The following is a 6682-nucleotide window of genomic DNA, read 5'->3' as shown; positions in this document are numbered from 1 at the left end:
CTCCTTGTACCCAACTTATAACTGAAACCACACCCCAAATAACATTTTGAAAAGCAACAATTTTTCTCAAGAATTTTATATTCAAATACAGATAGAACATAAGAGATAAACCAGCAAAGCTGTACAATATTTATTTACCATCCCCAGCAGCAAAGCTTTAAAACCAGGAAACAACCCTTTTGTACAAAGCAATCTCCTTCCCACCCCCAAACTGGTTAGTGTTTACAAATGCAAAGTACATGGAACATATGCCTTATAGGAACAAATTTTAAAACATACATATAGATATACACCATTCTGTAAAGTACTACTCAGTGAAGAAGGCTTGTACCACCAAACCTCTTCAATAAGATTCTTCCTACAATGTCTTTTGGGTTAATAACCAATATCTATATTTGTAAAACTCCCCTCCTAGGCAGAATGATTTTGATTCTCTTTAGACACAGGACCCCCCCAACCCCCAAAAAAACAACCTTGGAACTTAGGAGAATTTTTAAGTATCTCCTACTATGAAGCTGTGACAAAACAAAAGAGAGTTACAATGTTTCAACCCTTAGTGCCACTGCTCTACCTCTGGCACAGTAAGAAAAGAAAGAATTGTGGAGAGAGATAAGAAAAGGTGAAAGTAGCAACCAGAGCAAGGAAAGAAACTCAAAGCAGAGAAAAAACAAAAAGGAAGTTGACAAAAAGTGCTCTAGGTGCTGCTGGAGATGCCACTGGCACAAGGTTCACAGGCCCTGTGCAACACATCTCCAATCTCCTAAAAAGCAACATTTTTTAAAGAAATACCTTCATTTTCTCCAAGTCCACACTCAAATTATCGGTAAGCCAATGCACAGGGAAACAAGCCGCACTGAGCTGCAGTGAGGAACATGGCCCACAGGTGGTCCTGCAGTGTGCACCTGCCCACCATGATGGAATGCCCCTCCCTCTTCAGCAGCAGCATCCTGTTCATCACCAAATCTGTTCTCCCACAGGGCCCCAGTTTGTTGTCACTGCTGGAGCCGTCCCTGGGGCTAGAGGTGCACTGATGGAGAGCTTTCCTTTGGCTCAGTTCAAGGAAAAAAAGGAACTGCCTAGATATCCATAGTGGACAAAGAAACTTCTAGACAGACTACTTCTATGACCTTACAAGTAATGGCTACGTATCTTAGTACACTTGGAATAGGTAGGAACCAATACATTCTCATGTACATTTATCCTTTCTTCAACCTGATCTCCTCCAATTGCGCCCATAGCGGCTGTTCCTTACAATTCTGAAAAAACAGATACACAATGTTCCCCACACTCATGCACACACTGATTCCTTCACCTGAATGTCTGGCTCCTGTTTCTCCACTAGCCCAATCCCGTTCCAACCCCGTTCCAAACCACAGCTCAAGCATCTGGTAAGAAAAGTTTTCCTGGACCATTTCAGATGGCCCTCTCTTTTGTTCCAACCTCATCATAGGCATTCCTCTAAATAGAACAATTACACTGTGTTGGTATTTCTTTCTCAAGAGAATATACCATCTCTTATTAACTCCCAGTATCCACAGACCTTCCTCAGGGCCTGCTTGCACATAGCAGGTACTGATTGCTTCCATCAGAGACACAAAATGACAAAACACCATCCATCAAAAATTGTATACACATACCTATACATTCTAGCTCTTCATTCTACATTTTTAATTTTTTTCTTATTGTTTATTATGAGCATTTCTTAGCTTGCACTTAAGAGACTATTTTATTTTAAATACATCTTTCAATGACTTAATCCATTGTTGGGCTTGTATTATATGTAGCTTAATGGTTCAGCCTTAAAAAAAACTGTAAACAAGGGGAACATGACGTGATGACATGAAATGAACTATTATATACTATTAAATACATCCTAAGGTATATCTGTATTTATATCCAATACCATCCCACAGTTATGAGAAATCTACAAATGTGGGTAGAAACAGCATAACCACTATAGAAAGGGAATTTGTATCAGGCTTTGAAGTTCCAGGCATTATTACCTCATTTGAGAGTAGGAAAACTTAGTCTCAGAGAATAAGTGACTTGCTAATACTCAGATTAAGATCTTTGGAATTCAAATACCATGTGCTTAGCATTCCACCTTCCTTTCATTAAGCCAGTATCCTCAAGACATCAGTTAAAAAAAAATTTAAGTGTATATCTGAAACAAAAAGCGTATAACAAACAAAAGAGGTACAACAAAGAAAAACACAAGCATCAAGAACTATGATTGAAATGATCAGTGCTGAAAATGAATGGGACACAAATAAGAAATCCATGAAACAGAAGCCAACGACAACGTATCCAGAAATCATCTCAGTCCAGCACAGTGAAAACTCAATGTGAGAATGAAGGTTAGGGTTTCTGATTGGACAAATGAAATAACCAGGAATTAGTTAATAAAGACATCAAGTAATAAGGGATAAGAGTACGGCCATAAACACAAAATCCAGGGAAGGGTAGTTATTTGACAAATTACCTTCTCAGAGAGGTTAAGATTTGAGTGGCGTCTTGAAAGACAAAAGAAGGCCACTGAGTACACAATGAATTGAAACTTGGAGGAACAGTGTATAGTCAAAGCTCACCACTTGAGCAAATTGTTTAATATAAGTTCCATTTCCTTATCTGCAAAATAAGAGTGCATTTCTGCCTCAAGAGTCCCTTGCAACCAACAGACAGCCTGGTACATATATGTTCTATCAATAGAGGCTCTCTCCTCTAATCCTTCCCAGGTAGGAAGATGCCAATTAGACTCAATACTATCAAAGAGCTTCCAACATCTGTCAAAATATATTTCTGTCAAAAGCAAAAGAAAACAGGAGCTGTCATAAACCATTAGGCAAAGACCAACACGCATTCAAACCTGTGTTAAGAATCTAAATGAAACTAATTACAATTATTCTCCCTAAGGCAGAAAGGAATGGGCTGCACACCTAAAAGCAGAAAGCTTAATGTAATTAAATGTTTTTTAAAATGGAACTGAAAATTTTAAACTATGTTTAGTGACTTGGAAAATGTCTTTTACCCCTATCATCCACATCACTGTTGCCTCACTAAATAAAAGCGGTAGACAGAAGGACCACAAACATAGTTATTTTAGCACATCACTACAGTGTAAGTCAAGGCAGTGTGAAACACAGCCATAACATAAAACCAGGGGTTAACAAGAGGTCTAACTGTAGCCCTTAAAATTGAATGCTGTGATAGAGCCACTTTTATGGGTAATGAAAGAAAACAGAAAGCACAGGATAGCTCATGGGGAAAAAAAAGCATATGAAAGTTAGTCTTACAAAGGGACTACTAACAGAAACCACAAGATAACACTTGAACCATTTAAGGTCAAAGAATTTCTTTTAATATTACCAGATATAAAGGATCTGCTTTCACTTCTACCAAGGAATACACTACTCAGGAATATTAGGAAACGCAATACAACTTGAGAGATCTCCAAAGTCCTAAAAGAAACTACAGACAACCTGAGAACTCTTACTGAATTGACAAGGCATCAGAAAATCCAATAGACCATTTGATATAGACAGTTACCTCAACAAAACCAGTAAAGTTTTTATGACCTAGGAAAAAACCTGATTAATGTTAAAGATACAGTGTATGTCAGGGCTGTACTATAAATTCATGATGATGAACTTAAAATTTTTATTAGAGAGAAAAAATGCAATTGACCACAAACTACATGTAATAATACATTTGCACAAAGACTATACAGAAATGAGAAAATACAACCACCAGTAAACAAGAAGGCATTAAAAACTGATGAAAGTTCAATAGTGTGAGACTGGACTGGCTATTTTTTTTTAAAAAGGAAAATTTTAAGAGAAAACTAGAAAATCTCTTACAATAATGCTGAAGGCATTGTATTTAAACATAGAAAGCCACATCAAAATCCTGGCTAGTATAGACTGGTAGAATAAAAAATATAATCTCCATCAAAGAGATTAAGGAAGATCAGACATCCTTTTAGAAAGGGGTGTTACATAAAGGGGAAGAAAAGACCCAATACAAAGAATGAAATAACTGATATGCTAACATCAAAAGGACATGGTTGGCCTGTGATCACTTCCAGATATATCCACGGGAAGCAAACCTAATTTTGAGTAGTATCTCAATGGTACCAAACACTACTATAAAAAGGTTTCATTCTTATAAAGTCAAGCAAATGAAAAGACAAAGTAGTACAAAGATATCATCCCACTAATCAATACAAGAAAAAAAGATTTAATAAAACAATATTCTCATCATTCATCCAGGAAGAGACATTCCATAACATATTTTAATGGCTTACAAAACTTGTTGTATCAGGATAAATAACTGAAAGATTTGCATTCAATACAGTGATCATCATCAGCTTACTGACGACTTCCACCTGTTTATTTTCTTAAGTGAAAAATGAAGACCTGATTGGGGTAAACACTAATGAAAAACTATATAGAATAGGTCCAGCCAACTAAATGACAAGAAGGAGATGCATACAGCTCTGACAGTCAATTACTGGACTAGCCACTAAGTAAGAATGGTAAATTTCAAAAGACAATGGAACCTGTGCAAGTCTGGGCAAAACATGCCTCACATTAAAAAAAAATTTTTTTAAGTTTTCAGTTTTTGCAGTCTTTATTTCTACAAAGATCTAATCCATAATTTCTAACCTTTACCAGAATCCCAATAAAGTATGTCCTCAAGAATACTGAATGTGGCATTTAACTCTGTTCATCCATGTCATTTAACTCTGTATCCAAGTTTACAGCTAGAAGGGATTCTGGATTGCGTCGATTCCAACCTCCTTGTTCACGGTACCTGAGAGGTTATCCTGGATGGAGCAGGCCCTTAAGGACAGTATCAATCAGGTCACTTAGGTATCATTCAGTAAATTATTAGTATAATAGTAATGTAATATACTAAACAGTACCCAAGAAGCCTGAGTTTATGCTCCCCTCAAAATGACATTTTGAGGGCTAGGTAAATAAATGGAATTATACTGATAAAGAAGCTGCCACACAGTAAATAATAATAATAACAATAATGTTTAAATGCAATTACACTGATAAGCTGTCACACAGTCTTAACAAAAAAAAAGATAAAGTGTCAACAAATGTACTCATTTTCCTAATGTCCTTGTTACTTATTACCGAGTAAACACACCCACTTATCAAATTGAAGTTGTGTTACCATGGCTAAGAACAAGGTTAGACATGAGACAAATGGTTCAATCAGAAACCTAGAACCTAGATATAGAAAACAAAGCTGCCTCAATGCCCAGAAAACTGAGCCAATCACTAAAAACTAAAATAACTACTGTGAAGTTATTTAAATAAAGGGGGAGGGACATACTCTATAACCTTCTGAAATGGATCAATAGTGCTATAATGAAAACAAAGTAACATTCAGAAGGAGAGTACATTTAGATAGTGCAATTGTACAGAAGACGAATAAACTACAAGATAAAAAAAATCACTGTACAGAATTTACATATCACCAGCAACATATGCAACACATTAAAATGTTAAGTTTTAAACAACAGTGTGAAATTTAAAAAGGCACTTCATATAACAATGAATAGAAACAGCATTTCTGTGTACACATAGTAACCATGAGAAATCATATCATTTCCACATACATTTTATGTCTAGTCAAACAATAACATTTTAAAGAAAAAGGATCATTAGACGCATCCCTTTCAAGAACACCAAATCACTCAACTTGCGATGATTGCTAGGCCTCCTAGAAGACCTAGAGCTGTTCAAACATCAGAGGCTGGCCTGATGGAGAATCTTGTTGAAGGCTCTGCAAATGGCAGACATGATGTGAAAACTTGTTATCTAATTATGAATTCCATACACTACTATGGTTGTCTATTAGGGCTGTTTCCCTACACCAAATCCCTGTTTTTAGTTTTATAACACCATCATCATTCAAGTATGCCAGAGAAAGACTTTAAACTAATCTTAAAAAACAGGTTAAGAATACTGTTTCTTCTGCAGTCAAGCACCCAGTCTACAGCTAAACCTGCTCCCACACTTCGGTGTTCTGCCCCATCCCCACGCAACTGCCGAACCCCTTCAGAAGCTAGCCACCTGACCACCAGTTCCATGATATCTCAATACCTTTCCATTTTTAGGAAAGATCTCTGGAGATGCTTGGGCATATCAATCAGAGAGTGGCAAAGCAATGCTACTTGTTGCTACGGAGCAACGTAACACAAAATGAAGACAGCAGCAATGCTGCTCTACAAACATTTAGGAAAGGAGGAGGTATACAACAACGTGAGTACAGTTAACACTACTCCACTATACACTTAAAAATGGTTATGATGGTAAATTTTATGTTTTGTCTTTTTTTAAGCACAATTAAATATAAAAAAATTAAAAAGAGCAGGTTAGGTGGAAATGCCAGAGCAGTTTCAGAGAACCAGGTCTGAATTCAAGCAACATAATTTTGGTTTGAATTTTGGAAAATAAGAGTATCTCAAAAATCATAAAGTTGGTGACACAGTATGCAATTCAGGGAAGGGACGGGGAGAAATGGAAAAGTGGGAGCAGTGCGAAGTAGCCTCAGTCAACTGGGAACATCTATGTGCAGCCGTACAGAAAAGTGTCAAGATCTCGCTCTCCAGCAAGTTTCCCATGGCTAGTCCTTTCACAGAAGAAAACTACGGTGCTACAGCAAG

Source organism: Neophocaena asiaeorientalis, unplaced genomic scaffold (genome assembly GCF_003031525.2).
Source record: "Neophocaena asiaeorientalis asiaeorientalis breed wild unplaced genomic scaffold, Neophocaena_asiaeorientalis_V1.1 scaffold319, whole genome shotgun sequence".
Classification (NCBI taxonomy): domain Eukaryota; kingdom Metazoa; phylum Chordata; class Mammalia; order Artiodactyla; family Phocoenidae; genus Neophocaena; species Neophocaena asiaeorientalis.
The sequence above is the reverse complement of the archived record's forward strand: the minus strand, read 5'-3'. Positions refer to the sequence as shown.